The following is a 10,450-nucleotide window of genomic DNA, read 5'->3' as shown; positions in this document are numbered from 1 at the left end:
TTAAAAAAAAATTATTTTCCCTTTTGTTGCTCTTGTTTTTAGTGTTGTTGTAGTTATTGTTGTTATTGATGTCGTTGTTGTTAGGACAGAGAGAAATGGAGAGAGGAGGGGAAGACAGAGAAGGGGAGAGAAAGACACCTGCAGACCTGCTTCACCACCAGTGAAGAGTCTCCCCTGAAGGCGGGGTGCGGGGACTCCGACCAGTCCTTGTGCTTTGCGCCACGTGCGCTTAACAAGCTACACTACCGCCCGACTCCCTTAGAACTTTTTTTAATAGTCTAGACCTTGCGTGCAGTCTTTTGATACCTACTTTCATTGCTCTGAATCAAGTTTATGACGTACTGTCAACATCTGTTCCCAGTTGGCTCCTGGGCTCCCTGAACAAGGCACCTGTGATTTACCTACAGCATCAACTCACCAACCAACTGTACACTTTGCCACGAGTGGAGGCCAGCACACTTCAGTGGTTCCCCCTGCTTGTACACAGGTGGACCCTTACCCACAAGGAGGTTAAGTAAGGAAGAAGGTGGACAGCGGAAAGGTAAAGTCAGCCCAGGTAGTGTCTCGGTGTTATGTGTGAAGGGTCCTTAGGCAGGAAGTTGGTTCTGCCCATTTTTAGTAGGCAGTAGACCCAGCAGGTGGAAGTCCAGGAGAGGGTGGAAGCCACCAAGCCATTAACAGAAGGCGTCTGCAACTTCAAGTCTTTGGTAAGGGGGGTGGGGGCGGGTGGCACGAGACAACTTCCCGGGTTCCACCTGGCCAGCAGCCCGCGGCGTGGCGGGGCTCGGCTGTGTGCGCGGGTCAGGCCGGGCGCCGCCCACACGCCTCCTGGGCCTCAACCCGCCGAGGGCTGGAGCTTGGCGGGCGGCGGCGCAAGGCGAGCGCCCAGGCGTCCTGGCGCCCAGGCCCAAGCCGCGGGCTCCGGGCCGCCTGAGCGTTTTCCGCGGGGTTTGGCTCCTGTCGCTTCCCGTCTCCCCTGAACCGATTTGCCGCAGCCGAGCCGCCCCGAGAGTCTTCAGAGCCGGGCTGCTGGCGGCCGGGCGCGTGGGGCCCACGGCCCGGGGACGCCGAAGCAGGTGAGGACCGGCGGCTCGGAGCCCAGCGGCGGCTCTGGAGGGCTCTGGCCTCCGGGCGGCCGTCTGGGCCGCTGGGCCGCGGGTGTGCACCCTGCGGGGGCGCTCCGGGGGCTGGGCTGGGCTGGCTGCCGGCCTCAGGTGACGCCGCAGCGGCTTAACTTTCGCACCTGAGGCTCTGGGTGCGGCCGCGGGGTGAGACGTGGCACAGGGTGGAATTACGGGACCGGGCGCCGCGAGCCTGGCGGCGAGCCGCCAGGGGCGTGGCGGGGCCGGGCAGCTCCCGGAGCCGCGAGCCGGGAGCCGGGAGCCCGGAGCCCGGAGCCCGGAGCCCTCCAGGTCGGAGTTGAAGAGCCGCGTCGGGTTTGATCTCCGAGCTCGCGGGGGAGACCGCGGGCACACGCCCCCCTCCGCCCGCCGGCTGCCTCCGCACAGGTCCAGGTCCGCTTCCTTTTGTCTGGTCCATTTCAGTGTCGGCGTCCCAGCGGCTTTTGTTGCAGCTCTGGGTCCGAGAGGACAGACTGTGCTGGCCAGAGGGTCCCAAGGAAGCTCTGGAAGGCGGGGGCGGAGGTGGGAGAGGGTCTGGGGGTATCAGTGCTTGGTGGTATCAGTGACTTAATGAGCACCAACGTACATATTTACAGTGTTCTTTTCAAGATCTCTCTCTCTCTCTCTCTCTCTCTCTCTATATATATATATACACACACACACACACATATCTATGTAGTCTTTTTTTTTTTCTTTAGCATCAAATGCTTTTAAGTGCATCCGGGAGAGCATTCATTAACTGACTTCAAAGAAGTGTGTGGGCAGGCGACTGTTAAAATTACCCCCATTTTATAGACCAGATGGTTGAGGCACCCACAAAGGAAAAGTGATTAGATCAAAAACTAGGCTGTCAGTCCAGGTGAGGGCAGGTGCTGCCAGGAGAAGTTGTCAGACCTGAGAGTTGTTCTCCGTCCTGTGGAGTCTCTCAGCCTCAGGTCACATTTGAAGCTCAGCTCATGCCTGCCTCATAGTCACTCCATTTCTGCTTACGAGTTAGTTGCTAAAACCTTTCTGGAAAGAGTTGAGTCCTTTCAGACTTGTGCCAGAGAGTAACCAGTACCCCTAAAAGTGATGCTTTAATGATGGGAATTATTTCAGTCGTTCAGTAGGATCGCTGAGTTGTAGGAAGGAGAAAATTACTTTGCCATTCATATGAAATCTTTAATCTCATAAAGAAATGTCGTGCCACTGGGATTCATAAGGTACTTGGCGATTATCATAACAAAATCACTATTTCATAAGTTGAGTGGAACATTTTGAGCACCCATAGATATTGAGTTTCTTTTTCTCAAACCAAATTAAAATTTTAGAAGCCATTTTAAATTTAATTTTCATCAGAAATTGACCTACAGCTGTGCATATATGATGTGCTTTTTCATCTTTTCAGACTCATCAACAACTTTCTTATATGTCCAGGGTTTGCTCTTAAAGTTATTTATTTTACTGGTACATCTTTTATTGTTCCATTTTTCTCTTCCTTTAAGTTATACATTTGACTTCAGAATGAAGAATTTTTTTCACTGTAAAATACAAGGAAGAGTATTTTTTTTTTAAAAAAAAGCTCAATTTCTTTCTTGGTAAAATGGTAAAATAGACTCATAAAATAGTACTTTTATGAGCGTATCTGAGGAAAGATATAACAAGTAATTCTCACAACTCTTTAATAAGTAATTCTCACACATCAAGCAAGATGTCTTCAAGGTGAGCATGTAATGGATTAATAATCATTTTAATAATCTCTGTAATATTTTATAACATCTCCACCTCTTAGAATGTCCCTTTATCAGGCAGAATATTGGTGATAATTTTTACTTAAATTTTGTTACCTGTATAGCACAACTTATTAAGGAATAGTATGGCTGGGCTTGACTACTGATTCATGAAGTAAACAGTTTTCTATGATAATACTTTCAGTCATCTTAAAAAATGAATATAGTTTTTTTAAGGTTCAGACATTTAAGAGAATGTGTTTTCTTTCATAAAGGATTCTTGGAAAATTGGTGAATTATTATCTGGAATATATTTTCATCCACTCCCACCCCCATCCAAACATGCTGTCATTTGTATTTTTAAACAGAGTGGTTGTCATTTCTAGCTGATTATTTTAGCAGACTAAGTACTTTTTTCTAAAAATACTACTACTAGTCACATTTACTTTGAATCCTTTGAAATTTACAAGGAACATAAATTGATTTTAGAATCATTAGTTTAGATGCACTTTTTAATTGTTTGTTTTCTTGATTAGAAAAGCTGCAATTCTGAGCCCCCCCCCCTTTTTTTTTATTGCTACCAGGGCCATTGTTGTGGTTCAGTGCCTGCACTGTGAATTCACTGCTCCTGGAGGCCATATATTTATTTTAATTTTTTTTAATTTTAGTTTTGCTTGACAGGAAAGAGAGAAATTGAGAGGGAAGGAGAGAGAGAGAGGAAGATAGATACCTTCAGACCTGCTTCACTGTTCCTGGAGACTCCTCCTTACAGGTAGGGAGGAGGGACTTGAACACAGCCTGTTTTGTTCAACCGGAATAATGATGTTTTATTTCACCTGACACTCAGTTCTACCTGTAAGACTTTACTACTATTAAAGATTATGCTGAAGAATATGAAGGTAATTTCAAAGGAGCTGTTTAAATATAATTTTGGTGGCCAGGGAGAACTTATAATTAGGACACAGGACTTGCATGCCTGAGGCCCACTAGCTGAGTAGTGTTCTGCTCTCCCTCCTCATAAATAAATAAATAAATAAATAAATAAGACTAAAGCAATGACAACATTGTTAGAATAAGACTGCAACCTTCCCACACTGAGTATTTTGAAAGGGGTGGTGTTTACTTACAGGCTAAAGTTATATATGACTATGCACATTGTATATTGTTAAACATTTCAAAATTAGCAATTTATATTGTAACCTATCAATTACTTACTGTAAATATTGATGGACTACATTAAGTGAATCATGTATAGTGCTGGAATAATACTAAGTTGTAGGTGTATTTTTATATACTAGTTTGAACTTAGCAAATGCTAGTCTAATTCTTTGCAATTACTTAGAATCATAAAATTGTCTTTTACATTATATGCTTTGAATGTAATATACCTGGGTCATTATGGCCTCATGAAAATAGAGAATTGCTATTTAAAAATCACTAACAGATGTACAACAGATGTTCCAAGATTATACCAATTGCCAGATCTATTAATTTTCTTTGTTTCTGGGATATTTGAAAAATTATTAAGTTTATTATACACACTATGTATTTTTATGTGCCTGAAGTATGTTAGCAATATTGGCTGTTAGGTGGATATTGATCTCATTTCTGAAATGGTAATTTAAAAAGAATGTTATGATAAACATATGAAGTCATTTTCTGAATGAACATTTAGAAGTAGAGTTTTCTGTATAGTCTATAGCTTGAGAACAGGGATAATAATGCAAATATATTCATTCCCACTGCATAATAAATACAGAACCAGGAACATATAAAAAGAAGGGGTACTGTCTTTTTGATCTTCAAATGGAAGGTGCCAGTATTTAGCAACTGTCATTTCAGCTGAGAGTAAATGATCATTTTTTTGAGATTTTCAGATGCAGACTATTGAACTGACAAGTAAATTATCAGAAAGCAATCAGAAACTTCCCCCCTAGAATAGGCCATTCCTTGGTGAGCAAATGTCATGCTAAAAACTATTTTCTGTGGTTGTCTTCCAGATAATGGTCCTCCTGTTCATGAATTTTACTTTGCTTCTCATCACCACTCTAATCTCTGACTTCTTTTTGTGCTTCCCATTGACATACCCAACTGGGGGTCTGAGGGTGGGGAGCAGAAGGAAAGGAAACCCTATTGGTGGAGCCTGAAAGCCTTCTGAGAATTAGACCAAGGTAGAGAAAGTGGAGAGTACATATGGGAGAGATGCCAAAGACTGTCCAGTGTTATAATTTATCATCTGGAGAGTGATTTATTGTGGTCATATAAACATTTTAGTGCTATCATTATTTCATAAAAAGCATATCTATGTATTTCTTTTTCATCTGATGTCAGTTATTGACATCAAGAGTACTGATGGGTCTTGCACTTCATATCAACTACAACACTTCTGTGATGTTGGTATGTTTTTGTTAAACATGTCTTTCAGTGATTGAATGTTTTCATGTTTTATGTATTATTGCTTGCACAATGCATGTATGAGAAATATAGAACTGCCAGCACAGAACCTGGTGAGACTATCTCTTTACCATTCCAGCCACTGGATTTGTCTGAATGAGTTGTTCATTTTTCTAATTTTTTAAATATTTATTTATTTATTTTCCATTTTGTTGCCCTTGTTGGTTTGTTATTGTTATTGTTATTGATGTTGTTGTTAAAAATGACAGAGAGAAATAGAGAGAGGCAGGGAAGGCAGAGGAGGGGAAGGCAGAGAAGGGGAGAGAAAGACACCTGCAGACCTGCTTCACCACCTGTGAAGCAACTCCCCTTCAGGTAGGGAGCCAAGGAGGGGGGGGAGGGGCTGGAAGGAGGATCCTTAAGCCAGTCTTTGTGCTTTGCTGCCACGTGTGCTTAACCTGCTGTGCTATCGCAGGACTCCCTCATTTTTCTTTTGGATGTTTTCATCAGCCAGTGGTTTTCAGTGGGCGTGTATGGTTTTTCAGTGAGATATTCTCACTCAAGCAAGTTTAGGATGAGCATCTGCTCTCTTAAAATACCTCATGTATTTTATTAAAAATTATTAGTTATTTAATAGTTAGTAGTCTACAAGATTATCAGATAACAGAGTATACTTTCACACTGTACCCCCCTAGCAAAGCTAACTAACCAGTGTAGTTCTTTCAAAGTCTCAGAGATAGTTTAACTTCTTTTACTATTTATTTATTTACCTACTTATTTATTGCAATTTCATGCGTTTCAATTCATCTCCAGTTTGATCAGTTTTGTCCCAATAGAAAATATAAGATAGTGGTCCAGGAGGTGCTGCAGTGGATAAAGCATTGGATTCTCAACTATGAGGTCCTGAGTTTAATCCTCAGCAGCATATGTACCAGAGTGATATCTGGTTATTTCTTTCCTCCCATCTTTTTCATGAATAAATAAATAAATTCTTTAAAAGAAAAGAAAAGAAGATATAAGATATTAAATTGCAGATAATGTATATGCACATAGATGGTATATATCACATAACTTCTTTATCCAGTCATCTGTCTGCATTCATGTATTTTAGATTCACAAATAAGTGAGAGCCACTAGAAAAGATAACCATTTTTTAAGTCTTTTTTTAAAAAAAAATTTATTGGGTGGGGGTAGATAGTATAATGGTTATGCAGAGACTCTCATGCCTGAAGCTCCAAAGTCTCAGGTTCAGTCCCCCGTACCACCATAAGCCAGAGCTGAGCAAGTAAAATTTTATTTACTTAACATTGGATAGAGACATAAATTACGAGGGAGAAGGAGAGAGACAGAGAGACACCTGCAGTTCTACTTCACCACTCGTGAAGCTTTCCCCCTGCAGGTGGAGATCAGGGACTTGAACCCTAGATTAAGTCAGTGCATAAGTAATTTGGAAACATTTAGATAAAGCGAGTGCATTTTATTCACTGGCCTCTAAGGGATTTTTTTGGACAGGAAGGTAGAAGGAACTACTAGGGCAGTAGAGCTGTCCAGAATTACAAGCCAGCTATCTTGGTCCATAGTTTTAAAACATAATGGATTTTTTTTTGGGGGGGGTTGCTGCTAGACTGGCAAACTTATAAAAATAAATGACTTGTACCCCTCTTATCCTATGGTTTTGTCAATGTTTCCTTTTTATAAATAAAAAAAAATTTAAAAATGTAGACAAAACTGGGAATGTTATGTCATGGAGCCCCCACTTCCAAAGAGAGGTAAGGGGAGTACACAAAGTCAAGGAGAATGCTTAGAAATAAAAATGGTCATTTATTATCATAATAGTGTGAGCAGAATTTTTGAGGACTCAAATTGTTGAACTTTGATCTGTTTCTGAGATGACTAAAAGAGAATACCACTTTGATACTACTTGAATAGTTATCAAGATTGAGTGTAGATTTTTGAGGCCTGGAATTAGTACTGCTTCACTGCCTTTCCTTCGACGTAGATATACATGTAGACGTACATATAGACTTACACATATAGTCAGATAGCAGTACATCAGGAAGGACAGTCAATGACATTTGTTCATCTTCTGTTCTAGGAGTATGACACTTGTGGAGAGCCATTCTCACATTGCTACTTAAACCTCTCTATAATAACTTGGATCAACCTCATTCTCATTTTCTTTAGAAACTTAAGGCTCTAGGGGGCTGGACAGTGATGCGCCTGGTATAGTGTATACTTTGCCATGTGCAAAGAGCTGCATCCAGTCTTTGTTCCCACTTGCTGGGGTGAAGCTTCATTAGCAGTGAAGCAGAGCCACAGGTGTCTCTTTTCATCTCTCCTTCTCTATCTCCCTCTTCTCCTCTCATTTTTCCCCCATGTCATTTCAAATAAAAGAGAATGAAACAAAGTGTGTGTATGTGGGATGGGTTTGGGGGGGGGTGGCCCACTAAGAGTGGCGGATTCGTTGTGTAGTCACCAAACCCCAGCAACAACCCTGGTGACAAAGCAAACAAACATACAAAAAAACCTTAAGACTAGAAAATAAGACCTTCATCCTCACAGAATGGTGGGACTAGTTGAGGGATTTACTTAACTTCTCTGGGATGTGGTTTTTCATCAATAAAATGGAGTTAACTATCTCTACTCCATTAGAAATATCCAGATGATTAAAGAAACTAATGATACTTAATTATTGAGCCAATAGTAGTAGCTAGTATTTAAAATAATAAAAGTTTGCTCACTTCATGTTTTTAATGTAGAAAGATTGTTTATAAATACAATGAATGTGCTTCTTTTTGACACATTGCTTATTTAAGTGGGAAAATATTAATTTCTGATGAACAGCTTCAAATAAAGGATTATAAATAATTTGTGTCTGGTAGTATACACACATGATATCATGAAATGCAGACTATGTTCTACTACAGAGTCTCTACAAATGTCAGTCTGTGTAGTAATTTCATGTGATGGTGTTTCTAAATTTATCCTGGTATTGGCAATTAACTATGCTCTGGCTTTAAGTAGATGAAGGAAATAATAACTGTTTTGGTTTATGCTTCATTATTCATTTATTTGAGGAGACAGTAAACAGTGAAAAACTTTACAACTCAGCAAGAAAGATAAATATGAAACAGGAAACTTAAAAGTGTGGGAGCGAGGTAATGGCACACTTGGTTAAGTGCACACATTACCATGTTCAAAGACCTGGGTTGAAGCCTCCGGTTCCCTCCTTCATGAGTGGTACAGCAATGCTATAATGCTGGAGGGGGGCATCCGCCTGTCATCACTCTCCCTCTCCTCTCAATTTTTCTATCCAATAGATAAATAAAAAATTTACTTAGAAAAGCTGCAAGTGTGATGCATGTTCTGAAAGAGAATGAAAATTTAAAAATAAAGCCTTTGGAGAAAAAACAATAGTTAAAGGAAGACCTATTGCTACCCTTTAGGTATGGGCATTTGAATTGAGATTTAAAGAACATGTCAATATTCCATGGAGGCTTGAGACTATTTTTCCACAGATCAAGGGATAAAATCAGAAGGAGGGAATGAATGTAGTAGAGGAACTGAAAGAAGGCTGAACAACTAGAGTAGACTATCTAGTCTATCTTAGTGGACTTGGACAGTAGCTTTGTCAGCAGAGCACAAGGAATCCCTGAGAGGAGCAGAGGTATTTATTATTTGTTTTGCATTTTAACAGGGACTCTACTTTCAACCTAGAGAATAAAATGTTTCAGATCTTCATAGAGTAAAACCTTGGTGATTGGAAACATAATTGCTGACCCAGAATTTTTGAAATCACAGACTTGATTACTATTTATAAAGTATTGGGTGCAATATTTTCTTCTCTGAAGCTTTCTTCCTTTGTTCAAAAGAGATTTTGATCTAGTCTTCCTTGTAGAAATAGCTCCCTTCTGGCAAAGAAGTTTTGACCTCAGTCTGTGTGAAGTATCCCTTCTTCCCTTCAGGATTCTGAAATTTCAGAACAGGCCCTTAAAACTCCGAGTGATGGTACCAAATAACTGGAATTTAAAGTTTAACAGAAAGAGGAGCTTAAAACGATGTAAAATCTATGCCATATAAACTGAAAACTCTTCTGGAAATGTTTGAGTTTTACTGTAGGTAATATGTGAACTTGTCATAAAAAAGTCAGAAGCCCAAAAAGAACAAGGGTAGGGAGAGCAAGGCAAGTAGTTAGTCACATGACATACAGTTTATAATGTGAGGCTGCTAGACTCACTAATTTTGGAGCTTGGATTTTTATATTTTTAAGCTTACTGGAGACCAAGAATAGGAGTTTACAGAGACCTCAAGTAAAACCCAAGACTTAGGGAGAGTTACATTCTTAATCTAATAGTGGGTTAGGAAAAATATGGTCTACTGATACAGAGTGGATATGAGGGAAAGTCATTGTTGGCTAAGTCTCTGAGTGAAAGGTAGAGAAAAGTCCCATCAGAAAAATAAGTTTATTGAACTTAAAAAAAAAAACACACATTATGGAGGGGGCCAGGCAGTAGCACAGCGGGTTAAGCTCACATGGTACAAAGCACAACATCCAGCATAGGGATTTTTGAAATACTGGTTGATCTTAGAGATGTATTTGGCAATTGTGTAACCCTGGCCAGGTATTAAATATGAAATAATTATAGTGTCTAAGAAAAGAAATAACTCTCGAGTGTCAGGCGGTAGCGCAGCGGGTTAAGGGCATGTGGTGCAAAGCGCAAGGAGAGGTGTAGGGATCCCAGTTCGAGCCCCCCACCTGCAGGGGAGTCGCTTCACAGGTGGTAAAGCAGTTCTGCAGGTGTCTATCTTTCTCTCCCCCTCTCTGTCTTCCTGTCCTCTCTCCATTTCTCTCTGTCCTATCTAACAATAATAACAATGATAAACAGTAAGGGCAACAAAAGGGAAAAAACTAGCCTCCAGGAGCAGTGGATTCATAATGCAGGCACTGAGCAGGCAATAACCTTAGTGGCAAAAAAAAATTATGGAGAATTTAAGTCATACAAAAATGGGAAACATGAGAAAGCATACTAAGTCTTACTGTATCTACCAACAAGCTTCAGTAGTTATTATTACTTATCTATTTTCTTTTTTTATATTATAAATTTTGCTTCTGCATTATACATAATCTTGTTTGTGACTATCACACTGCAATGATTATCTCTAACTAATGACTTTCTTTAAAAGGCAATATTATTTGACAGTAAAACAGAATATTAATATCATCCA

At 40.5% G+C, this 10,450-nt stretch overlaps 1 protein-coding gene across 5 annotated transcripts in view; it reads left to right on the top strand.

The window, feature by feature from the left end:
* Window positions 1-371: 371 nt before the first annotated feature.
* Window positions 372-10,450, top strand: part of RNF180 (ring finger protein 180) — a 165,810-nt gene continuing 155,731 nt past the window's right edge. For 3 of the 5 annotated variants that reach the window (XM_060191287.1, XM_060191283.1, XM_060191282.1), the window contains exon 1: window positions 883-1,076. The gene's annotated coding sequence lies outside the window, so the exon portion shown is untranslated. Of the gene's footprint in view, window positions 510-882; window positions 1,077-1,125; window positions 1,515-10,450 lie in introns of those variants that run through there. The other 2 variants (XM_060191284.1, XM_060191285.1) reach the window with 2 other exon arrangements.

This window comes from Erinaceus europaeus, chromosome 5, assembly GCF_950295315.1.
Source record: "Erinaceus europaeus chromosome 5, mEriEur2.1, whole genome shotgun sequence".
NCBI classification, from domain to species: Eukaryota; Metazoa; Chordata; class Mammalia; order Eulipotyphla; family Erinaceidae; genus Erinaceus; species Erinaceus europaeus.
This window is presented reverse-complemented; position numbering and strand designations above follow the sequence as displayed.